Here is a 27,033-nt window from a genome sequence, read left to right as displayed (position 1 = left end):
ATTCATTTTGGAAGGAATAACAGGAAGACAGAGTACTGGGCTAATGGTAAGATTCTTGGTAGTGTGGATGAGCAGAGAGATCTTGGTGCCCATGTACATAGATCCCTGAAAGTTGCCACACAGGTTGAGAGGGTTGTTAAGAAGGCGTACGGTGAGTTAACTTTTATTGGTAGAGGGATTGAGTTTCGGAGCCATGAGATCATGTTGCAGCTGTACAAAACTCTGGTGCGGCCGCATTTGGAGTATTGCGTGCAATTCTGGTCGCCGTATCATAGGAAGGATGTGGAAGCATTGGAAAGGGTGCAGAGGAGATTTACCAGAATGTTGCCTGGTATGGAGGGAAGATCTTATGAGTAAAGGCTGAGGGACTTGAGGCTGTTTTCATTAGAGAAAAGAAGGTTAAGAGGTGACTTAATTGAGGCATACAAGATGATCAGAGGATTGGATAGGGTGGACAGTGAGAGCCTTTTTCCTCGGATTCAAATGGTCATTAGATAGACATATGGACGATAAGGGAATAGGGTAGATGGGCTTTAGAGTGGTTTCACAGGTCGGTGCAACATCGAGGGCCGAAGGGCCTGTACTGCGCTGTAATGTTCTATAAGGGAGAGGGAGAAATACCTGGAGACTGTGTTTCAGAAGATCTAAGCTCTGCAGTCCTGCAACATCCAGCCATGAATGGTGGTGGACAATTAAACAACTCACTGGAGGAGGAAGTTCCGCAAATATCCCCAACCTCAATGATGAAGGAGCCCTGCACGTATGTGCAAAAGACAAAGCTGAGGCATTCGCAACAATCTTCAGCCAGAAGTGCCGAGTGGATGATTCATCTTGGTCTCCTCTGGAGGTCCCCAGCATCACAGATGTCAGTCTTCAGCCAATACTGTTCACTTCACGTGATATCAAGAAATGGCTGAAGGCACTGGATACTGCAAAGGCTATGGGCCCTGACCATATCCCGGCAATAGTACGAAAGACTTGTCCTTCAGAACTTTCCGCACCCCTAATCAAGCTGTTCCAGTACAGCTACAACACTGACATCTATCCGGCAATGTGGAAAATTGCCCCAAGTGTGTCCCGTACACAAGAAACAGGACAAATTGAACCCAGCCAATTACTGCCCGATAGGTCTACTCTCCATCATCAGCAAAGTGTTGGAAGGGGTCAGCAAAAGTGCTATCAAACAGCACCTACTCAGCAATAACCTGCTCAGGGACGCTCAGTTTGAGTTCCGCCAGGGTCACTCAGCCCCTGACCTCATTACAGCCTTAGTTCAAACATGGACAAAAGAGCTGACTGCCAGAGGTGAGGCGAGAGTGACTGTCCTTGACATTAAGGCGGCATTTGACCGAGCATGGCATTAAGCAGCCCTAGCTAAACTGGAGTCAATGGGAATCATGGGGGAAACTCTCCGCTGGTTGAAGTCATACCCGGCACAAAGGGTGATGGTTGTGGTGTTGGAGGTCAATCATCTCATCTCCAGGACATCATTGCAGGAATTCCTCAGGATAGTGTCCGAGGCCCAACCATCTTCAGCTGCTCCATCAATGACCACCTTTCCATCATAAGATCAGAAGTGGGATGTTTGCCAATAACTGCACAATGTTCAGCACCATTCGCGACTCCTCAGATAATGAAGCAGTCCGTGTCTAAATGCAGCAAAACTGGACAATATCCAGGTTGGGCTGACAAGTGGCAAGTTACATTTGTGCCACACAAGTGCCAGGCAATGACCCTCTCCTACAAGAGAGGATCTAACCATCGCCCCTTGACATTCAATGGCATTACCATCGCTGAATCCTCCACTATCAACATCCTGGGGGTTACCATTGATCAGAAACTGAACTGGACTAGCCATATTAATACTGTGGCTACCAGGGCAGATCAAAGGCTAGGAATCCTAAGGTGAGTAATTCACCTCCTGACCCCCCCAAAGCCTGTCCACCATCTACAAGGCACAACTCATGAGTGTAATGGAATACTCTCCACTTGCCTGGATGAGTGCAGCTCCAACAACACTCAAGAAGCTCAACACCATCCAGGACAAAACAGCCCACTTGATTGCTCCCCCCTTCCATAAACATTCACCCTCTCCACCACTGACGAACAGTGACAGCTGTGTGTACCATCTACAAGATGCACTACAGTAACTCACCAAGGTTCCTCAGACAGAACCTTCCAAACCCATGACCACAACCATCTAGAAGGACAAGAGTAGCAGATATCTGGGAACACCAACATCTGGAGGTTCCCCTTCAAATTACTCGCCACTCTGACTTGGAAATATTTTGGCGTTCCTTCACTGTCACTGGGGCAACATGCTAGCCCTCACTAACAGCACAGTGGGTGTACCTACAAAGGACTTCAGTGGTTCAAGTGGGCAATTCACCACCACCTTCTGAAGGGCAACTAGGGATGGGTAATCAATGCTGGCCTAACCAGCTTCGCCCACATCTTGTAAATGAATAAAAAATAAGTCGGGGACAGAATACATATGGCATTAACCCTTTGTATTCTGAACATTTCCCATAATGTAACAGAGGGGGGATTGACATTGTTTTCAGCAGCAACGAGCAAGGGCAATAGCTTCCTCAGAGTAGGAATTTGTGGCACATTGCCCTCCATATTGACTTCTTATCTGCATTTAAATCCTTAACCGCCTGACCTTCCTGACTCAGGCCGGATGAGATTCAGGCAGCACAACACTTCCTGGGCTCCAGCAACAAAGTGTAAATGGATCAGAGTGAAAGAGGTCACCCCCCCTTTCTATAGCTTCCGTAAAGCAGGGAAATTTAAATGTCACATTGAAAATAGTAGGGGCAGAAAAGGAGAAGGTCATTGTTTAAGGTAAGTGAATGGGATGTGGGGGATGTTAGTTTGGACATCGACTGGGGTAGTTAGACATGGGGGGTATTGGACATCGGGGGGGGGGAGCTAGCTGGAGTTAGACATCAGCAAGGGTTGGGGATTGGGAGTCGGGCATCGGGGAAATGCAGTCTGGACTTTGGGCGGGGGCAGAATCAGACATGGGGAATGGGATGTTCGGACAGTGGACGAGGAGTCAGACATCGGTGGGGGGGGGGGTGAGTCAGACATCAGGGGTGTGAGGGGTTCGGACATCCGGGGGGGGTTGTCAGATATGGGGTTGGGAGTCAGACATAGGGGTGTTGGGGGGGGGGGGTTCAAACATCAGAGGAGGGAATCAGATGTCGGCGAGTGGTGGGGGCAGGGGGTGGGATACCCAGGAATGCGGAGTCTGGACTTCGGATGGGGGGGTTCAGACATGGCGGCGTGGGGGATTTGGACATTGTGGGGAGAGGCAGATACGGGGAGTTTGGGGGTTTGGAGCTGCGCAGGGAGTTAGACATGGAGGGTGGGGGGTTTAGACATCTGAAGGGGGGTTGGACATCAGGGGGGGGTGGGGCTTGGCCATTGGAGGTAGTCAGAAATCAAGTGGGGGAGTTAGACATCGGGGGTGGGGGTTGGATCAGAGAGCTGGGTCGGGTTGGGTGAGGGTCATTCATCTGGGGGGATAATTGGGTCGGTGGTCCAATTAGGTCAGATCGAGGGGGGAGTGGGGAATCTTGTGAGGGGTTGGATACTTAGTTGTGGCAGATTATAGGGGGGTCTCCAGAAAGTTGGGAGTTTGGGGGGAGTCCTTTATGGGGTTCAGTGTGAGCTTTTAATATAGTAACGCCGAAGTTAGAAATGCTTTATTTCTTTCTAACTCTTTCAGAATAACCACGAGGGTAAAACTGGCAGAACCATCCAAAGTTAGTGATTCAAATCACTCCTGTCAGACGGCTCCCAGATCGGTATAATTGTCTAGAGGAAGTTAATGCTTCTGGACAATTGCCGGGTAAATCCTTACCCCGGAACTTCCTAAAGGGATTCCCCAGCACATCTTTGGAGTACTCCCCAATCCAGCGCTGGGGAGCCAGGATGTTGCAGGCCCAAGAGTCCAGGTGGCTGTGTTGCCCACTGTCAGGGTTTGGCAGCTCAGGGTGGGAGAGGAACTTGCAGTGGGATGAGGAGGATCCAGAAGTCATGGCCCATTGAGGTACCAACAACGTAGGCAGGACAAGAAACAATGTCCTACATAGTCAGCATAAGGCGTTAGGCACCAAATTACAAAGCAGAACCTCAAAGGTAATAGTCACTGGATTATTGCCTCAGCCACGAACAAACTGAAATTGGACAAATAAGATTAAAGACATGAATGCATGGCTCAAAGATTGGTGTGGGAGAATTGGCTTTCAGTTCATGGGGCACTGGCACCAGTAATGGGGAAAGTGGAGGCTGTACCATTCGGACCATGCTGGGGACCAGGGTTTTAGCAAGTGGTATAACTAGGAAGTAAGGAGGGTTTTTAATTAAATGGTGGGGCCAAGGAATCAAATTTGGGAAGATATGGTAAATCAAAGAATAGAACAAGGCAAGTGAGAAAGGTATTAATGTGGGAAATGATAAATAGACCATGACAGGAAGGACAGAGAGTACAAATTTAAGAGTAAATTAGCAGATAAGAGATTGCAAAAATAATAAAAGGACAAAATGTGAGGCTCTGTATCTGGATGAACATTGCATTCGAAACAAAACAGATGAACTGATCGTGTAAATAGAATATTAAGATCTAATAATCATTACAGAGACATGGCTATGGCCCCGTGTACACCACCTTCTCAGGCAGAGAGTTCCAAAGTTGCACAATCCTCTGTGAGAAAATAATTTCTCATTTTTGCCCTAAAAGGGTGACCCCTAATTTTAAAACAGTGCCCCTTGGTTCTGGACACACCCACAAGAGGAAACATCTTTTCCATGTCCACCTTGTCAAGACAATTCAGTATCTTATATACTTCAATCAAGTCATCCTCTCACTCTTCCAAATTCCAATGGAAACAAGCCCGTACACAATGGAGAAGGAAGGGAGACACATAGCTCCATTTGCTAACATCTGGATGTGATTATGTTGTATTATATTGTATGTACTGCACTGCATACAAGGGTATTAAGGTAAGGCCCCTGTACTACAGGTACGGGGGTAGATCCCTGCCTGCTGGCTCCGCCCAGTAGGCAGAGTATAAATGTGTGTGCTCACCGAGCTGCAGCCATTTCGGCGGCAGCTGCAGGAGACTCCACATCTCTGTGTAATAAAGCCTCGATTACTCTCTACTCTCGTCTCGTCGTAATTGATAGTGCATCAATTTATTATACAGAGATTTTACAAAGATGGACCTCTGCATCAAGCTAGATCGCCTGCAGCCGCATCCTCAAGCAGACAATGCCAAAAAGGACTTCGCACATTGGCTAGCTTGCTTTGAAGCATACATCGGATCTGCGACAGACCCAATCCCAGAAGAACAGAAGCTCCAGATTCTGTACACGCGGCTGAGCTCCGATGTCTTTCCCCTCACCCAGGACGCGCCTACCCAAGCAGAGGCCATGGCGCTACTGAAGGAGAACTACGCTCAGCAGACCAACAAGATCTATGCCAGGCACCTCCTGTCCACGCGGCACCAACTTCCTGGTGAGTCTGTGGAAGATTTCTGGCGTGCCCTGCTCGCCCTGGTGAGAGACTGTGATTGCCAGGCCGTTTCAGCCGCTGAACATTCTAACCTGCTAATGAGAGACGCGTTCATTACGGGCATAGGGTCGGCCGACATCCGCTAACGCCTCTTAGAAGGGGCTACGCTTGACCTCGCGGCGACCAAGAAACTAGCGCTCTCACTCACAGTCACCTCACGCAAAGTACAGGCATATGCCCCCGACCGCACGGCCCACCCCTCCTGGGCATCGTGGACCCCGCCAGCGGCCACCCCATCGTGCACCCCATCAGCGACCACCCCCAGCCAACCCCACGCCTGCGCCGCGCGGCAGCCAACCAACCCCGGGGGACCCAAGTGCTACTTCTGCGGACAGACAAAACACCCCCGGCAGCACTGCCCGGCGTGGAGCGCACTCTGCAAGGCTTGCGGCAAGAAAGGACATTTCGCTGCAGTGTGCCAGGCCCGCTCAATCGCCGATATTGTCCCTGCACCCCCGCATGCGGCCAGTGGGCGCCGCCATCTTCCTCGCCTCAGACCACGTGCGGCCCGGGGCACCGCCATCTTGCTCCCTTCACAACACGTGCGGCCCGTGGGTGCCGCCATCTTGCTTGCCTCACAATCAATGGGCGGAGCCATCTTGCCACCCCAGGGCACGTGCGGCCCGAGCACGCTGCCATCTTGCCTGCCTCAGGTACGTGCGGCCCGTGGGCGCCGCCATCTTCCCCGCCTCAGGACCCCTGCACATCAGGCACCACATCGGGCCGCTCATCGCCTGCAACCGCCAACGACCAGTCACGATCTCCGTCACGATCGACCAGTCCCGACCGCACAACCTCGCGACAAAGGTGAAGGTCTATGGGCATGAGATATCCTGCCTTTTGGACTCCGGGAGCACTGAGAGCTTCATCCACCCCGATAAGGTAAGGCGCTGCTTCCTTGCGGTACACCCCATTAACCAAAGAATCTCCCTGGCCTCCGGATCCCACTCCGTGGCAATCTGGGGGTACTGCATCACCACCCTCACAATCCAGGGCGTAGAGTTCAGCGGCTTCCGGCTCTACGTCCTCCCCAACCTCTGCGCTGCCCGGCTACTCGGCCTGGACTTCCAGTGCAACCTCCAGAGCCTAATCCTGAAATTTGGCAGGCCCCTACCACCCCTTACTGTGTGCAGCCTCACGACCTTTAAGGTTGACCCACCTTCCCTGTTTGCGAACCTCACCCCGGATTGCAAACCCGTCGCCACCAGGAGCAGACGGTACAGTGCCCAGGACAGGACCTCCATCAGGTCTGAGGTCCAGCGGCTGCTGCGGGAAGGTATCATCGAGGCCAGCCACAGCCCCAGGAGAGCCCAAGTGATAGAGGTGAAAACGGGGGAGAAAAACAGGATGGTCGTTGACTACAGTCAGACCATCAATCGGTACACACAGCTCGACGCGTACCCCCTCCCATGCATATCTGATATGGTCAATCAGATTGCACAGTGCCGGGTCTTCTCGACAGTGGACCTGAAATCTGCCTACCACCAGCTCACCATTCGCAAGGCGGACCGCCAATACACTGCGTTCGAAGCAGACGGTCGCCTTTACCACTTCCTTAGGGTTCCCTTCGGCGTCACTAACGGGGTATCAGTCTTCCAATGGGAGATGGATCGAATGGTTGACCGGTAAGAACTGCGGGCCACTTTCCCGTACCTGGATAACGTCACCATCTGCGGCCACGACCAGCAGGACCACGACGCTAACCTTTCCAAATTTCTCCACACCGCCAAACTCCTCAACCTAACCTACAAGGAGAAGTGTGTGTTCTGCACGAACCGATTAGCCATCCTCGGCTATGTGGTTCAGAACGGAGTTCTAGGGCCTGACCCTGATCGCATGCGCCCCCTCATGGACCCACTGACCCACTTCACTGACCCAAGGCCCTCAAACGATGCCTGGGGTTCTTTTCGTACTACGCCCAGTGGGTCCCTAACTATGCGGACAAGGCCCGCCCACTCATCCACTCCACCGGTTTCCCACTGACGGCCGAGGCTCACCAGGCCTTCAACCGTCTCAAGGCCGACATCGCCAAGGCCGCGATGCACGCGGTCGACGAGACGCTCCCCTTCCAAGTCGAGAGCGATGCATCAGACGTCGCTCTGGCCGCCACCCTCAATCAGGCAGGCAGACCCATGGCATTCTTTTCCCGCACCCTCCATGCCTCCGAAATTCGGCACTCCTCCGTCGAAAAGGAGGCCCAAGCTATCGTTGAAGCTGTGCGACACTAGAGGCATTACCTGACTGGCAGGAGATTCACTCTCATCACAGACCAACGATCGGCTGCCTTCATGTTTAACAACACACAGTGGGGTAAGATCAAAAATGATAAGATCTTGTGGTGGAGGATCAAGCTCTCCACCTTTAATTACGAGATTTTGTATCGCCCTGGTAAGCTCAACGAGCCCCCCGATGCCCTATCCCGAGGTATATGTGCCAGCGCACAAGTGGACCGATTCCGGACCCTGCACGACGATCTCTGTCACCCAGGGGTCACCCGCTTTTATCACTTCATTAAGGCCCTCAATCTGCCCTACTCCATCGAGGAAGTCAGGGCTGTCACCAGGGACTGCCAGGTCTGCGCGGAGTGTAAACCGCACTTCTACCGGCCGGACCGTGCGCGCCTGGTGAAGGCCTCCTGTCCCTTTGAATGCCTCAGCGTGGACTTCAAAGGGCCCTACCCTACACTGACCGCAACACGTATTTTGTCAATGTAGACGACGAATATTCCAGATTACCCTTCGCCATCCCATGCCCCGATATGACGTCTGCCACCATCATCAAAGCCCTCAACACCATCTTCGCTCTGTTCGGTTTCCCCGCCCATGTCCACAGCGATCGGGGATCCTCATTCATGAGCGATGAGCTGCGCCAGTACCTGCTCAGCAGGGGCACTGCCTCGAGCAGGACGACCAGCTACAACCCCCGGGGAAACGGGCAGGTGGAGCGGGAGAATGGGACGGTCTGGAAGGCCGGCCTGCTGGCCCTCCGGTCCAGAAATCACCCGGCCTCCCGCTGACAGGAGGTCCTCCCCGACGCACTTCACTCCATTTGGTCGCTCCTGTGCACAGCGACTAACGAAACCCACCATGAACGTCTCTTCGCCTCTCAGGAAGTCCACCTCCGGGGTTTCGCTCCCAACGTGGCTGGCAGCTCCAGGACCCGTCCTCCTTCGCAAACACGTGCGGCTCCACAAGGCAGACCCGTTGGTTGATAGGGTACAGCTAATCCACGCAAACCCGCAGTACGCTTACGTAGCGTACCCCGACGGCCGCCAAGACACAGTCTGTCTCAGGGACCTGGTACCAGCTGGGTCCCCACACACACTCTCCTCTGCCCCGGCGCCACCCTCCCTTCCCCCAGCGCACCCCACCACAGCCCCCGCTCCAGGACAATCCGTCCTCCCCTTGGTCCCACCCGGGGATGAAGAGAATGTTGACACGCTCCCGGAGTCACCGACGACCGAGCCGATGCCTGACTCGCCACCAGCACTGCGGCGCTCTCAACGACAGATCAAGGCGCCCGACCGTCTAAATTTGTAACCTTCTCTGAAATTTTAATGACAATATGTATGTATATAGTTTTCCACCACCCCTGCTGGACTCATTTGTAACCGGGGGTGAATGTGGTAGTCACCACTGTTGTATTATATTGTATATACTGCACTACATACGAGGGTATTAAGGTAAGGCCCCTGTACTACAGGTACGGGCGTAGAGCCCTGCCTGCTGGCTCCGCCCAGTAGGCGGAGTATAAATGTGTGTGCTCACCGAGCTGCAGCCATTTCGGCAGCAGCTGGAGGAGGCAACACATCTCTGCGTAATAAAGCCTCGATTACTCTCTACTCTCGTCTCGTCTTAATTGATAGTGCATCACTGGACAGATGTCAGCAAACTGATGAAATAATTGTATGCCTGTACCTAGTTTATTTGAATGAGCATGCATTATGTGGCTTCAAAACAAACACTAGCTTAAACTGCATCATAAAAGCTCGCAGTCTGGACACAGACATCACTTGGGTAGCTTACAAGGGAGCAGGAGAATACTGTCTTGCCACCTCCCTGCAACAGTACCAGTGTGGTGGTATGTATTAGGGGTAATACGGTACACCATGAATGCCGAGGAGCCATTGGAGGACAGATGCTGGATCCCGATTGGATCCGCCGCCTACTGGGATCCACCCAGATAGGCGGGGCATAAGAACCTGGGTTAATCCCCGCAGCTGCATTCTGTGACTGAGCTGCTGGGGAACGAGTCTGAACAAGTCTGCTCAATAAAGCCTCGATTGAAGTTCTTTACGTCTCACCTCGTGTGTGATCGATGGTGCTACAATTTATTGAGCAGACTTAAAAAGGAATATGGAGCCCCAGATCGCCCCGGAGTGCCTGCGAATCGGCCCCCAAGCAGCTAACGCAACATCGGCGTTTAAGCACTGACTGGCATGCTTTGAGGGGTACCTCCGAACGGCCCCCGGCAGACCAACAGAAGACCAGAAGATGCAGGTCCTGCATTCCAGGGTGAGTCCCGAAATCTACTCACTCATCGAGGGCGCGGAAGAATTCCCAGCAGCGCTCAACTTGCTGAAGGAGATCTACATTAAGCCCGTCAACCAGGTCTACGCACGCTACCAGCTCGCGACGAGACGACAAATCCCCGGGGAATCGCTAGACGATTTCTTCAATGCTCTAACGATCCTGGGACGAAACTGCAACTGCCCAGCGGTTACGGCGAACGAACATACGGACCTCCTGATCAGAGACGCTTACGTAGCAGGTTTGGCATCGTCGCAAATTCGCCAGAGACTTTTAGAGAAAGACTCTCTCGGACTCACAGAGGCACGGGTCCTTGCAGCCTCCCTCGACGTGGCCTCCCAAAACGCCCGCGCCTATGCCCCCGACCGCGCTGCAGCCCCTTGGGCTCCGTGGACTCCCGCCGCCACCGACCCCCCGGCAACCCCCACCCCTCCACAAGCGTGCGCAGCCAGAATCCCAGACCACCCGGCGGGGCCCCGCTGCTACTTTTGTGTGCAGCCAAAACACCCCCGCCAGCGCTTCCTGGCCCGCTTGGCCACCTGCAAAAGCTGCGGTAAAAGGGGGCACTACGCAGCGGTGTGCCAGTCCCGTGGGGTCGCCGCTATCTCCGGGGAACAAATGGGACCACGGGCTCAACCCCCTCAGCGACCCACGGGCGCCGCCATTTTGGACCCCGGACACCACGAGGGGGGGACGGGCGCCACCATCTTCCTACCCACGGGCCGCGTGCGATCCATGGGAGCGGCCATTTTGTCCACCCCCGGCCGCGTGCGACTCATGGGAGCGGCCATTTTGTCCACCTCCGACCGCGTGCGATCCATGGACGCCGCGATCTTGGCTGACAGGCAAGGACCCCAGCGTGGAAGGCTCCACACTGTCTGAAGACAACGATCTGATACACCAACCACGTTTGGCATCGGTGACCCTTGACCAGTCGCGGCCCCGGACGCTCCAGACGACAACGACAAAGGTGCTGGTGAACAGGCACGAGACGCCGTGTTTGATCGACTCGGGGAGCACGGAGAGTTTTATTCACCCGGACACGGTAAGACGCTGTTCCCTTGTAATTCAGCCAAGCACCCAAAAAATTTTCCTGGCGGCGGGGTCCCACTCCGTTGAAATCAAAGGGTTCTGCATCGCAAACTGAACGGTGCAGGGGAGAGAGTTCAAAAATTACCGGCTGTATGTCCTTCCCCACCTCTGCGCTCCCACCCTCCTGGGGTTGGACTTCCAATGCAACCTCCAGAGCTTAACATTCGAATTTGGCGGCCCTATACCCCCACTGACTATCTGCGGCCTCGCGACACTCAAGGTCGAACCGCCCTCCCTGTTTGCGAACCTCACCCCGGATTGCAAACCCGTCGCCACTAGGAGCAGACGGTACAGCACCCAGGACCGGACGTTTATCAGGTCCGAAGTCCAGCGGCTGCTGAAGGAAGGCATAATCCAGGCCAGCAATAGTCCCTGGAGAGCCCAGGTGGTAGTAGTGAAGACAGGGGAGAAGCAAAGGATGGTCGTAGACTACAGTCAGACCATCAACAGGTACGCGCAGCTAGATGCGTACCCTCCTCCCCGCATATCCGACATGGTCAATCGGATTGCACAGTACAAGGTCTTCTCCACCGTGGACCTTAAGTCCGCCTACCACCAGCACCCCATTCGCCCCGGTGACCGCAAGTACACTGCCTTCGAAGCAGACGGGCGGCTATACCACTTCTTAAGGGTTCCATTCGGCGTCACGAACGGAGTCTCGGTCTTCCAATGGGAGATGGACCGAATGGTCGACCAGCACGGTTTACGGGCCATGTTCCCGTACCTCAACAACGTCACCATCTGCGGCCACGACCAGCAGGACCACGACGCCAACCTCCAAAAATTCTTCCAGACCGCTAACGCCCTCAACCTCACCTACAACGAGGAAAAATTTAGCACCGACCGTCTAGCCATCCTTGGCTACGTAGTGCGTAATGGAGTGATAGGCCCCGACCCCGAACGCATGCGCCCCCTCATGGAGTTCCCTCTCCCCCACTGTACCAAAGCCCTGAAGCGCTGCCTGGGCTTTTCTTATTACGCCCAGTGGGTCCCCCAGTATGCAGACAAGGCCTGCCCACTAATCCAGTCCACTACTTTTCCCCTGTCGACAGAGGCCCGCCAGGCCTTCAGCCACATCAAAGCAGATATCACAAAGGCCACAATGCACGCCATCGACGAGTCCCTTCCCTTCCAAGTCGAGAGCGACGCGTCCAACGTAGCTCTGGTGGCCATGCTCAACCAAGCGGGCAGACCCGTGGCCTTTTTCTCCCGGACCCTACACGCTTCAGAAATTCGCCACTACTCAGTAGAAAAGGAGGCCCAAGCCATAGCGGAAGCTGTGCGACACTGGAGGCATTACCTGGCCGGTAGGAGATTCACTTTCCTCACTGACCAACGGTCGGTAGCCTTCATGTTCGATAGTGCACAGCGGGGCAAAATCAAGAACGACAAGATCCTGCGGTGGAGGATCGAATTCTCCACCTACAATTATGAGATCTTGTACCGTCCCGGAAAGCTGAATGAGCCGTCCGATGCCCTATCTCGCGGCACTTGTGCCAACGCACAAGTGGACCATCTCCAAGCCCTGCACGAGGACCTCTGCCACCCGGGGGTCACTCGTTTCTACCACTTCATAAAGGCCCGCAACCTCCCGTACTCCATCGAGGAGGTCCGAACAGTCACCAGGAACTGCCAAATCTGCGCAGAATGCAAACCTAATTTTTTCAGGCCAGATAGAGCGCACCTGATAAAGGCTTCCCGTCCCTTTGAACACCTCAGTTTGGACTTCAAAGGCCCCCTCCCCTCCACCGATCGCAACACGTACTTTCTTAACGTCGTTGACGAATACTCCCGCTTCCCCTTCTCCATCCCCTGCCCCGACATGACCGCGGCCACGGTCATTAAAGCCCTCGGCACCATCTTTACCCTGTTCGGTTTCCCTGCCTACATCCATAGCGACAGGGGGTCCTCCTTCATGAGTGACGAGCTGTGTCAATTCCTGCTCAGTAAGGGCATAGCCTCGAGCAGGACGACCAGCTACAACCCCCGGTGGAACGGGCAGGTAGAGAGGGAGAACGGAATGGTCTGGAAGACCGTCCTACTGGCCCTCCGGTCTAGGAGTCTCTCAACTTCCCGCTGGCAGGAAGTACTCCCGGATGCCCTTCATTCTATCCGGTCCCTGCTGTGCACCACCACTAACCAAACGCCTCATGAGCGCCTCCTTGTCTTCTCTAGGAGGTCCGCTTCTGGAACGTCACTTCCGACCTGGCTGGCAGCCCCGGGACCCATCCTGCTCCGGAAACATGTGCGGGCGCACAAATCAGACCCACTGGTGGAGAAGGTACACCTACTCCACGCAAACCCGCAGTACGCCTACGTGGCGTACCCAGACGGCCGACAGGACACGGTCTCTCTGCGGGACCTGGCGCCCGCCGGAGCTCCCCACCCCCCCCCAACACAAATCACCTCCCCCTCACTCCCGCCGGTGCACCCCACAGCCACCCCCTTCCCGGGGGGGTCAGTTCTCCTCCCAGGCCCATCCAGGAGTAAGGAAACAGAGGGGGACAGCGCGATGCTCCCAGAATCGTCCGGACCCGAGCCAGCACCACCACCACCACCCGGGCTGAGACGATCGGAAAGGGCGACCAGAGCACCATCTCGACTCATCGAATCGACTTAAGATGTATATAATTCAGTGGCCCAGCAAAGCGGCATTGTTGTAAATAGTTAACGCTGCAAATCGGGTAAAATGTGAATAATTCGGTGGCCCAGTAAAAGCGGCAAGATTGTATATAGTTCAATGGTTAAGGCACCGACCCTGCAAACCTCTACCACCATACCACCCACCACCCCACCGGGTTCTTTTTTAACAAGGGGAGAATGTGGTGGTATGTATTAGGGGTAATACGGTACACCATGAATGCCGAGGAGCCATTGGAGGACAGATGCTGGATCCCGATTGGATCCGCCGCCTACTGGGCTCCACCCAGATAGGCGGGGTATAAGAACCCGGTTTACTCCCCGCAGCTGCATTCTGTGACTGAGCTGCTGGGGAACAAGTCTGAACAAGTCTGCTCAATAAAGCCTCGATTGAAGTTCTTTACGTCTCGCCTCGTGTGTGATCGATGGTGCTACAACCAGTATGACACAACCTATTGCGACATTACCAACAGCACATTCTGTATTAAATCAGAAAAACCAGTCAGGGTGGGTCTCACCCAGCTAATCGACATACACAAAAGGGAAAGGGTGGATGTAAATGCCACTGACAAGCTCAGACAGACCTTGGGGGAATATTATGAAGAGTATGATACAGAGCTAAAACCCCGATCAGAGGAATTACACCAGTCTGGATAACATTGGCTACTGCACACAAAACATTTACTGAAGTAATCCAACAATCTCAAGAAGTAAAAAGGCAAATTAAAGAAATTAAAGCCACCACTTGGTGGGATGATTTTTGGAACTGGGGCTCAAACATACAAATACACCCATTTGTTCACCTCACATCACACCTGGCTGTAATCCTGATCCTGTTCACTTTAATATATCTCATCATCCTCACAGTCAAATTCCGCCGATGGAAAGCAAAAATTACACAGCAACAGTATATGGGACCTGATGCACGATCAATTAAACTCAAAGACGAGGTTGTAACATAACTGAAGGCTTTAATAGGCTAGATCTGTTCCCCAGCAGCTTCGGTACAGAATGAGGGCTGCTGGGACGGCACCTGTTCTTATACCCCGCCTATCAGGGCGGAGCTACATACCAAACAGCCAATGGTAAACTCCTAGGTTTACCCAATGATCTACAGCTTCTCGGGTACTGCAATACCTGACACTACCACAGGACCCATGCTTGCAGCACGGTCCCCTCTTATTATGTCGAACTAAAGAACCCTCCAGGACTCCTATTTTTGCATAATGTGTAAATGTTATGCATACACCTCAGTCCCATGAATGTATGATGCCAGCTATAATGTATTTTGTAGACAGTGACAGAATATTTCAGCGGGAGCGGAGCAGGTTAGTCAATTTCAGCGGGAGCAGTGCGGAAGTGATTTCTGGGAGGTAAGTCTCTCCTTTAAAAACAATTGCCTTTGCAGGAGCAGGCCAGTCGATTTCAGCGGGAGCAGAGCAGGTTAGTCAATTTCAGCGGGAGCAGTGCGGAAGTGATTTCTGGGAGGTAAGTCTCTCCTTTAAAAACACTTGTCTTTGCAGGAGCAGGCCAGTCGATTTCAGCGGGAGCGGAGCAGGTTAGTCAATTTCAGCGGGAGCAGTGTGGAAGTGATTTCTGGGAGGTAAGTCTCTCCTTTAAAAACACTTGTCTTTGCAGGAGCAGGCCAGTCGATTTCAGCGGGAGCGGAGCAGGTTAGTCAATTTCAGCGGGAGCAGTGTGGAAGTGATTTCTGGGAGGTAAGTCTCTCCTTTAAAAACACTTGTCTTTGCAGGAGCAGGCCAGCCGATTTCAGCGGGAGCAGTGCGCTAGTGATTTCTGGGAGACCTTCACAGGAGCAGGCTAGTCAATTTCAGCGGTAAACACTTACCTGGTCCCGTTTTCGGTCCCTCTTTGCTGTTTTAAAAAAAAAAAAATTTTAGTGTTTAAGGTGGGAACAGGAAGTTCGACCCGCGGACTTCTGGGAAGACCCTCACCAATAAATTCTGGTGGAGAGGAAACCCGAGACACTACACGTGTAGTGTCTCCCACCCGCCCTCCTCCTCTAACCCAATAATAAAACCCATTGGTGTGAGGTAAGTACCATATTTTATTATTATTATTATTTTTTTTAAAAATTTAATTTAGTTGTTAGCCAGATCTTGGTAGAAAGTTAGAGGGATGGCAGGGAAGGGAGTGCAATGTTCCTCCTGCAGGATGTTTGAGGTGAGGGATGCCGTTAGTGTCCCTGCTGATTTTACCTGCAGGAAGTGCTGCCATCTCCAGCTCCTCCAAGACCGAGTTAGGGAACTGGAGCTGGAGTTGGAAGAACTTCGGATCATTCGGGAGGCAGAGGGGGGTCATAGATAGCAGCTTCAGGGAATTAGTTACACCAAAGATTGGAGATAGATGGGTAACTGTAAGAGGGACTGGGAAAAAGCAGTCAGTGCAGGGATCCCCTGCGGTCGTTCCCCTGAGAAACAAGTATACCGCTTTGGATACTTGTGGGGGGGACGACTTACCAGGGGTAAGCCATGGGGTACGGGCCTCTGGCACGGAGTCTGTCCCTGTTGCTCAGAAGGGAAGGGGGGAGAGGAGCAGAGCATTAGTAATTGGGGACTCGATAGTCAGGGGCACAGATAGGAGATTTTGTGGGAGCGTGAGAGACTCACGTTTGGTATGTTGCCTCCCAGGTGCAAGGGTACGTGATGTCTCGGATCGTGTTTTCCAGGTCCTTAGGGGGAGGGGGAGCAGCCCCAAGTCGTGGTCCACATTGGCACTAACGACATAGGTAGGAAAGGGGACAAGGATGTCAGGCAAGCTTTCAGGGAGCTAGGATGGAAGCTCAGAACTAGAACAAACAGAGTTGTTATCTCTGGGTTGTTGCCCGTGTCAGATGAGGAATAGGGAGAAAGAGCAATTAAACACGTGGCTACAGGGATGGTGCAGGCGGGAGGGATTCAGATTTCTGGATAACAGGGCTCTTTCTGGGGAAGGTGGGACCTCTACAGACAGGATGGTCTACATCTGAACCTGAGGGGCACAAATATCCTGGGGGGGAGATTTGTTAGTGCTCTTTGGGGGGGTTTAAACTAATGCAGCAGGGGCATGGGAACCTGGATTGTAGTTTTAGGGTAAGGGAGAATGAGAGTATAGAGGTCAGGAGCACAGATTTGACGTCGCAGGAGGGGGCCAGTGTTCAGGTAGGTGGTTTGAAGTGTGTCTACTTCAATGCCAGGAGTATACGAAATAAGGTAGGGGAACTGGCAGCATGGGTTGGTACCTGGGACTTCGATGTTGTGGCCATTTCGGAGACATGGATAGAGCAGGAACAGGAATGGATGTTGCAGGTTCCGGGGTTTAGGTGTTTTAGTAAGCTCAGAGAAGGAGGCAAAAGAGGGGGAGGTGTGGCGCTGCTAGTCAAGAGCAGTATTACGGTGGCGGAGAGGATGCTAGATGGGGACTCATCTTCCGAGGTAGTATGGGCTGAGGTTAGAAACATGAAAGGAGAGGTCACACTGTTGGGAGTCTTCTATAGGCCTCCAAATAGTTCTCGGGATGTAGAGGAAAGGATGGCGAGGATGATCCTGGATAAGAGCGAAAGTAACAGGGTAGTTATTATGGGAGACTTTAACTTTCCAAATATTGACTTGAAAAGATATAGTTCGAGTACATTAGATGGGTCGTTTTTTGTACAGTGTGTGCAGGAGGGTTTCCTGACACAATATGTTGACAGGCCAACAAGAGGTGAGGCCACGTTGGATTTGGTTTTGGGTAATGAACCAGGCCAGGTGTTGGATTTGGAGGTAGGAGAGCACTTTGGGGACAGTGACCACAATTCGGTGACGTTTACGTTAATGATGGAAAGGGATAAGTATACACCGCAGGGCAAGAGTTATAGCTGGGGGAAGGGCAATTATGATGCCATTAGACGTGACTTGGGGGGGATAAGGTGGAGAAGTAGGCTGCAAGTGTTGGGCACACTGGATAAGTGGAGCTTGTTCAAGGATCAGCTACTGCGTGTTCTTGATAAGTATGTACCGGTCAGGCAGGGAGGAAGGCGTCGAGCGAGGGAACCGTGGTTTACCAAAGAAGTGGAATCTCTTGTTAAGAGGAAAAAGGAGGCCTATGTGAAGATGAGGTGTGAAGTTTCAGTTGGGGCGATGGATAGTTACAAGGTAGCGAGGAAGGATCTAAAGAGAGAGCTAAGACGAGCAAGGAGGGGACATGAGAAGTATTTGGCAGGTAGGATCAAGGAAAACCCAAAAGCTTTCTATAGGTATGTCAGGAATAAGCGAATGACTAGGGAAAGAGTAGGACCAGTCAAGGACAGGGATGGGAAGTTGTGTGTGGAGTCTGAAGAGATAGGCGAGATACTAAATGAATATTTTTCGTCAGTATTCACTCAGGAAAAAGATAATGTTGTGGAGGAGAATGCTGAGACCCAGGCTAATAGAATAGATGGCATTGAGGTACGTAGGGAAGGGGTGTTGGCAATTCTGGACAGGCTGAAAATAGATAAGTCCCCGGGTCCTGATGGGATTTATCCTAGGATTCTCTGGGAGGCCAGGGAAGAGATTGCTGGACCTTTGGCTTTGATTTTTATGTCATCATTGGCTACAGGAATAGTGCCAGAGGACTGGAGGACAGCAAATGTGGTCCCTTTGTTCAAAAAGGGGAGCAGAGACAACCCCGGCAACTATAGACCGGTGAGCCTCACGTCTGTAGTGGGTAAAGTCTTGGAGGGGATTATAAGAGACAAGATTTATAATCATCTAGATAGGAATAATATGATCAGGGATAGTCAGCATGGCTTTGTGAAGGGTAGGTCATGCCTCACAAACCTTATCGAGTTCTTTGAGAAGGTGACTGAACAGGTAGATGAGGGTAGAGCGGTTGATGTGGTGTATATGGATTTCAGCAAAGCGTTTGATAAGGTTCCCCATGGTAGGCTATTGCAGAAAATACGGAGGCTGGGGATTGAGGGTGATTTAGCGATGTGGATCAGAAATTGGCTAGCTGAAAGAAGACAGCGGGTGGTGGTTGATGGGAAATGTTCAGAATGGAGTTCAGTTACAAGTGGAGTACCACAAGGATCTGTTCTGGGGCCGTTGCTGTTTGTCATTTTTATCAATGACCTAGAGGAAGGCGCAGAAGGGTGGGTGAGTAAATTTGCAGACGATACTAAAGTCGGTGGTGTTGTCGATAGTGTGGAAGGATGTAGCAGGTTACAGAGGGATATAGATAAGCTGCAGAGCTGGGCTGAGAGGTGGCAAATGGAGTTTAATGTAGAGAAGTGTGAGGTGATTCACTTTGGAAGGAATAATAGGAATGCGGAATATTTGGCTAATGGTAAAGTTCTTGGAAGTGTGGATGAGCAGAGGGATCTAGGTGTCCATGTACATAGATCCCTGAAAGTTGCCACCCAGGTTGATAGGGTTGTGAAGAAGGCCTATGGAGTGTTGGCCTTTATTGGTAGAGGGATTGAGTTCCGGAGTCAGGAGGTCATGTTGCAGCTGTACAGAACTCTGGTACGGCCGCATTTGGAGTATTGCGTACAGTTCTGGTCACCGCATTATAGGAAGGACGTGGAGACTTTGGAGCGGGTGCAGAGGAGATTTACCAGGATGTTGCCTGGTATGGAGGGAAAATCTTATGAGGAAAGGCTGATGGACTTGAGGTTGTTTTCGTTGGAGAGAAGAAGGTTAAGAGGAGACTTAATAGAGGCATACAAAATGATCAGGGGGTTGGATAGGGTGGACAGTGAGAGCCTTCTCCCGCGGATGGAAATGGCTAGCACGAGGGGACATAGCCTTAAACTGAGGGGTAATAGATATAGGACAGAGGTCAGAGGTAGGTTCTTTACGCAAAGAGTAGTGAGGCCGTGGAATGCCCTACCTGCTACAGTAGTGAACTCGCCAACATTGAGGGCATTTAAAAGTTTATTGGATAAACATATGGATGATAATGACATAGTGTAGGTTAGATGGCTTTTGTTTCGGTGCAACATCGTGGGCCGAAGGGCCTGTACTGCGCTATATTGTTCTATGTTCTATGTTCTATTTGCATTTGTGTGTAATTTTTAATTTGTGTGTGTGTAATTTTTTTAAGTTTAGGATTAATTGGATTGTAAATATGTTGAACTTAGTGTGTAAATGTATTGGCCCTTGCTTGACTGATGAGTGACTGGGAATGATGAGCAGGTATTGGTCCTGAGTCTGTGATCCGCCACGCTTTGCGTTCAGGATCAAGAGGAGGGACATGTGGCCACCTAAAATGGCATCCGGCAAGGGATGCTGGGTAAAGAGGCCAAGTTCAAGGACAAGCAAGCTGCAACTCAGAATAAACAGTTCAGCTGCCCAGACTCTTGCAATACACAGGCAATCAGTCATCTCCAGGCCATCCAGGAACAATAGGACTTGCATGTTAATTTCACACAGCTAACAGACACCACGGGCCTACCTTACTTATTTGGAAGGGCCGACGTGCCCTGGGCACCTACGGACATGGTCGGTAAGGACACAATAAAGGTGGCGGACCTTGATTGGACTTTATCGATCAGGGTGATCGAACCCGGATCGATTGATTGGTGGCCCACTGGGACTGCCCAAAAGAGTGCAAAATCCCCAGGGATAAAAGATGCTACACAAGCCTACGATCTCTCTCTGCAGCAGCAACCAAACAACAATGACCATCACCCAAACAGCAGAAGGAAGACCAGAGCCAGCAACAGACCAGACCAAGGGCCGACCATCGAGGACTGCAAGACTCAGGATCACAGATAAAGGCCAATATCTGTCCGATACTTGTCAGTCACCTCCAAAGTTAAGTCAAGGTCTTGTATGAACTTGTTATGTAATGTAACTTATGTTGTGTGTGTGTGATTGTATAACCTTAACCTTGTGTGCACATGAGCACATAATAATTTTTAATGAAACAGATTTGCAGTCATTTGTCCACTGTATACGGGTTCAGACACACTGGTTTAGCAACAACATCTCCACCCTGACTTGGAAATTTATCACCGATCCTTCACTGTCGCTGGGGCAAAATCATGGAACTCCCTCGCTAACAGCATAGTAGGTGTACCTACACCTGAAGGACTGCAGCGGTTCAGGAAGGCAACTCATCAACGCCTTCTGAAGGGCAACTAGGGATGGGCAATAAATGCTGGTCTAACCAGCGACTCCCACATCCCATAAATGAATTTTTTTTAAGTTTAATAATTGCGCCCTGGAGGCACTCATCAATGTTGTATGGCAACAACAGGGTGTCCTCTAGCCAAGGGATCTCTCCAGGAGGCCCACCAGCCTCCACTTGCCAGCCTAGGGGGCGGTTGCAAGGGAGGTCAGCTCGTCAGGTGTTCATTTGATGTAGACAGACGATGAATGATCTCATCCACTGTAGAAGCCAACTATTTCCTAACACACCTGATAGGTAAAAGATAGCTATTTAGGATAAATATTAAGCCCCAGTTTTACCCATTTTAAATTAAGGATTTCAACTCTCATAACCTCAGTGTCATAATATTCAAACATACATCATAACACATACATAATGATAGACAGACCAACAGACCAATTAGCACACATAACACGACAGCCAATCACAGACAAGAGCAGACACAGAATAAGACAAGAAACACGACACTTCCTGGGCAGTCCATCTGGAGACAGCACAGGGCCAGGACCTCATAGCAAGACACTCACACAGTCACAACGTGCTGAGTACCAAGTCTGATGTATAAATAGTTGGTTGGAATAAAAATGCGTTGTACCAATCGCAACCGTGTTGGTTCGTCTGTACCTCAGAGCACCCAACACTTCATGATACCAGGAGTGAATCGATACCTACCGGCAAATCTGCCATCCTGAGCCATGGACACCCGCAACAAACCGCAGCCGTTGCAAGTCGCTGGGAACCTGGGCACAAATTGGAAGCTCTTCAAGCAGCGCTTCGAACTCTTCATGCAAGCCAATGAAAAACAGGGCGCCTCGGACGAAACAAAGATTGCCATGCTCCTCACTACCGCAGGTCAGCACGCCATCGATGTATACAACTCCTTGGTGTTCGCGGAAGGCAAGAACAAAGCTAAGTATGACACGGTCCTCCTCAAGCTCGACAAGCACTTCAACGTTGAGGTCAACGAAAGCTTTGAGAGGTATGTCTTTCAGCAGCGCCTGCAAGGTAAGGATGAGCTCTTTCAGTCCTTCCTGACGCACCTCCGCATACTCGCGCAGTCCTGCGGTTACGACACCACCTCAGAGTCCATGATCCGGGACCAGATCGTTTTTGGCGTTGCCTCCAGTGGCCTACGCCAGCAGCTTCTAAAAATTAAAGGCCTGACCTTAGCATCTGCAGTTGAAGCCTGTGTCCTGCATGAAAATGCGACCAGCCGCTATGCCCAATTTCAGGCGACCGAATCGGCACGGAGGGGGTCCCACGCGATCGAATCGGCAAGCCAGGCCGCCCACGAGGCCGAACGCATCCAGGCAATTGAGTTTCTCCCGGCCCGCGGCCCGGACGAGGGCGGCCATTTCGCGCGCTTTTTAAAGGCTCCCGCTTTTGTGCGCGCCAAAACCTACGGCAACACTGAGGGACGTGCTGCGCAGGCGCGCCTGACGCAAGACCGAACTGCGCATGCGCAGTGGCGTAACGAACGCCATGACGTCATGACGTGCGGCAACTGTGGAGCTGCACATTTAAAAGGGCAATGTCCTGCAAAAACCCGACAATGCCTACGCTGTGGCAAGATGGGCCACTACGCTGTCTACTGTCGAGCGGCTCAACCTGTTGATCTTCCACATCCCCGACAACCTCGCAGGAACGTGCGGACCATTCAGCCTCCACATCACGACATCCAAACCGACGACACAGATGACCAAGACGCCGCCCGGGTTGCGGTCATTGATGCGAACCAGGTCAACACCATCAATCCGGGCAATGAATGGAGTGCCACCCTAACGATCAACCCAAATTCGTCGCCCACCTACTAGACTGGACTTATGAGACTGTTCACACGTCAAACTTTAGCAACTACTGTTTTGTAACATGTCACTGTTTTATCGTTCCAGGCCTTGTTTGATCATTCCAAATTTCAACGTTGTTCTTCTTTTGTTATGGTACAACCTCGTTAGCATGTCACACCTGACATCGCCCCTTGTATATAGTTAAGCCCCATGTACATGATGTAAATATTACGCACACACACCTTTAGCTGCACTCAGGACACATTTATATTTATAACCACGTAGGCACATAATCTTGTAAAAAAAGGGGGGATGTCATGATATTCAAACATACATCATAACACACACATAATGATAGACAGACCAACAGACCAATTAGCACACATAACACGACAGCCAATCACAGACAAGAGCAGACACAGTATAAGACAAGAAACACAACACTTCCTGGTCAGTCCACCTGGAGACAGCACAGGGCCAGGACCTCATTAGCAAAACACTCACACAGTCACAACGTGCTGAGTACCAAATCAGATGTATAAATAGTTGGTTGGAATAAAACTGCGTTGTACCAATCGCAACCGTGTTGGTTCGTCTGTACCTCAGAGCACCCAACACCTCACTCAGGTCATCTCAAAACATACAGCTTACAAAACAGCATAACACAGCATAATTCACTTTACTCCATTATTCTAGCAAGACAGTACAACATAAAAACAACAGAAACACAAAAAGAATCTGATACATGCAAAAGCAGTAGAGATTAATACATAAACTTTAACTGAACTAATGAATACATTTTTCAAGACAGTGTCCAAGGATAGGGCAGGCTCTTTAGCAACAGAATAGCAACGATACAGTAACATGAAGGCTCTATTGTGATAACAGCTAAGTCAGCAAAAGACCAGTTCAAACTGCTCTTGATAACAGCACAATATCGCATTCCTTAACATACACAAGTATGCAGACACAAAACAATTAAAACTAATGTTGCATATTAAAGATGGACGGCTTGCCATCAAATCAGATGTGTTTGAGTCTAACCCAAACCAATTAGGATTATATTGGGGTGTAATTAGATGCTAAAGACAGATATGATACAATATAACTGAAGTTTCATTTGGCCATTTTTAGCTGGAGCTGGAGCTGGGCTGGATCATTAGCTGGATCTCTCTCTCTTACATGAATCACCTATACTTTGATCTGAACTATTCACTGTCTCCCGGTCTTCGTATTTCATATTGCGAGCTGTTTGCCGAAGCAAGAAGATCATTTCTGTGATTCTTTGAAAGCTTCAAGTTGTCTACGAATTGCCTTTTAAATGACTTTCAATTGTAATCAATAGAAGACAAATAAAACAATTCTCATTTGCACCTGAGAAGTTTTAACTTAAATTTCTACTGAGTTCCAGTAATCGCAAAGTGCTACTGAATCCGCATGGTAAATCTATCATCCACTCCGCCTGAGTAAGGGGAAACCTTCACGTTAAGGATGCTGCCGAGTTGGCAGACAAGGACAGAGACCGTGCCCGTGGGGAGGGTGAAATCATTCTCTTCCACTAATCCAGTGTGCATGAACCCTCCATGAGTTGATAACAACATGACATTCTCAATGAGTGACAGGCAATAATGCATTCAGTCTGTTCATGAACTCAATCTATCTGTTTTCTCCTACAGGAACCAGCAGTTCCAGGCATACCTCTGGATGCAGCATAAGCCCCAGACCTCAGGCCACATCAGACGAGAAAACTGAAGAAGGGGATCCTTCACTGCATTCACCGGCACCTTCCGCCAGCTATACAGCTGTACAGCAGACTCACTAGGGGTCAAATTCTGGGGGACACCTCACAGGAATGGCTCCACAACACTCAGAGGCAGGGACACCTCACTCTGGTACTTGGAGGATTTCTGGAGCTCAGGCACCTGCTGAATCCCTACCTGGGACCCTCCCTGTTCTCCCTCTAAGGTTGGTGAGGCCTAGCCAGACTTCCTGTTCATCCAGCAGAAGTGCAAGCTTCTTTCTTTTCAAAACATTCTGCCCCGTTTGGGACCTTTCTGCGTCTCTGTTTTGTCCTGTATATTTGGGGGTATCTTCAATCACAGAGGGTGGGCTAACTTCAACTGCTGTTCCCTTCAGTTCTTCAACTAAGTTGGGCATCACCCTCACGCTTCCTTGTCCTATATGGGAATTTCTCTGTTCCCCGTTTAAATTTGTAATGAAACTATCAAACCAAACAAACGTTAGCTCATTTGCACCCTCTGTTATCTTGGAACTCTGCATTCTCCCGAACCTCTTCCACACCTCCTGGAACATTACTGCCCCCAAATAAATGTTTACCTCCTGCTGTACTCCCTTGTCGCTCTTCAACCAGGTGAGGCATCTCCCTCACTATCTGCTTGCCTGTTTGGGAACTCCCCTCATCACTGTTTCAATCTACCAGGAAGCTGTCTGCCAAAGAGACCACTAGCCTATCCCACTTTGCCTCTCCAGGTCCCTCAGGGACCTCTTTTATTAATGTTGGTCGAGCTTTGACCTTTTCAACTTGCTCAATTTTTACCTTGTCCCTTTACACTTCTGCTGGCCTCTCTTTGGCATTTTTAACTTCCAGTGTCTCTGCAGGTAGGTGTGGTTCCTCTCTCATGGTCTCCTTTAATTGTTTTGGAACTCCCCTGGTCTCTGTTTAATTCTGCAAAAATGTACCAACTAACTCAATTTCCACATCATCCTCTTTGCCTGTTTTAAGTTTCACTGGTCTTTCCAGGGCCCTCATTAAAATATTTTCACACTTACCTTCTGCCTGGCTTCTCAGAGTGACTGGACCTTTAAACTTACCCGCTTTACGGCAGCTAGTGCTGCAAAAGAAAGGGCGTGACTTCCTCACACTTGACTCTCCTGCCGGTTTAGCAGGCTCAGGAAGCCGCCGCACTGCTCCTTTCTCACACCAATTGGGAATTCCGGAAGGTAAGACAATTGCTGGGGTACAGGGAAGGAGTGGAACGAGCTGTCCTGCAGGGACAGGATGGGCTGAATGGCCTCCTTATGTGCAGTGACCATGCTGTGATGCTCCCAGCCCTGGAAAACTATCTGTTACCTTTCACATTGGTGCCATTGGCACCATTGCAGAGTTTTTTAAAAATAATTTTTATTCTCCTTTTTCACATTTTCTCCCAAATTTACACCCAACAATAAACAATAATCAGTAACGAATGTAATGTCAATCCCCATATCAATAACAATGATCCCATCCTCCCACCAAACCCCAGACATTAGCCCGCATGTTCACATAAACAAATGACAAAAAGGAATCAGGAATCGCCCATAGTCGCCATTAACACACACTGCCCCCCTCCCCCCAACCCTCCCACCACTAATGTTCGACGGGATCCAATTCTCAAAAGTGCATAATGAATAACGCCCATGAATTGTAGAACCCCTCCATCGTTCCCCTCAGTTCAAATTTGACCTTCTCAAGAGTCAAGAATTCCAGCAGGTCCCCCCGCCCCCCCAGGGCACAGGGTGGAGAGGTTGCGCTCCATCCCAACAGGATCCGCTTTCGGGCGATCAACAAGGCGAAGGCTACAACACCTGCCTCCGCACCCGTTTCCAACCCCGGCTGGTCCGACACCCCGAATATGGACTCCCGGGGGCCCAGGTCCAGTTTCATGTGTAGCACTTTAGAGATTACCCTAAACACCTCCTTCCAGTAATCCTCCAGCTTTGGACACGACCAAAACATATGAACATGGTTTGCGGGGCCACCCTCCGCGACGTTCACACACATCTTCCACCCCCCTCACAGAGCCGGCTCATCTTCGCCTTTGTGAGGTGTGCTCTATACACCACCTTCTGCTGTATCAGCCCCAACCTCGCACACAAGGTGGAGGCGTTCACCCTCCGGAGCACCTCACACCAGAACCCTCTCCCAACCATGATCCCTTCTAGCGTCACCTTCTCCTCCTCCAAAATAGCTCCGTAAACCGCTGACACTACCCCCTTCTCCAGTCCCCCTGCCGTCAGCACCTCCCCCAGCAATGTGGAAGCAGCTCTACTGGGAAGCTCTGTATCTCCTTTCTGGCAAAGTCTCAAACCTGCATGTATTTAAATATTTCCCCCTGCTCCAGCCCATACTTCGCTCCCAGCTCCTTCAGTCCCGCAAAACGACCCCCAAGAAACAAATCTTTTAGTGGTCCTCGTTCCTTTCTCCTCCCATCTCCGAAAATTTCCATACCTCTTCCCAGGCTCAAATCTATGGTTCACCCGA

General features: G+C 51.1%; 1 protein-coding gene across 1 annotated transcript in view; it reads right to left on the bottom strand.

The window, feature by feature from the left end:
• LOC140394390 (putative methyltransferase DDB_G0268948) overlaps positions 1–27,033 on the bottom strand; it is a 129,853-nt gene that overhangs the window by 16,347 nt on the left and 86,473 nt on the right. The gene's annotated exons all lie outside the window — the stretch shown is intronic.

The sequence above is a fragment of the Scyliorhinus torazame genome, chromosome 2 (assembly GCF_047496885.1).
Source record: "Scyliorhinus torazame isolate Kashiwa2021f chromosome 2, sScyTor2.1, whole genome shotgun sequence".
NCBI classification, from domain to species: Eukaryota; Metazoa; Chordata; class Chondrichthyes; order Carcharhiniformes; family Scyliorhinidae; genus Scyliorhinus; species Scyliorhinus torazame.
This window is presented reverse-complemented; position numbering and strand designations above follow the sequence as displayed.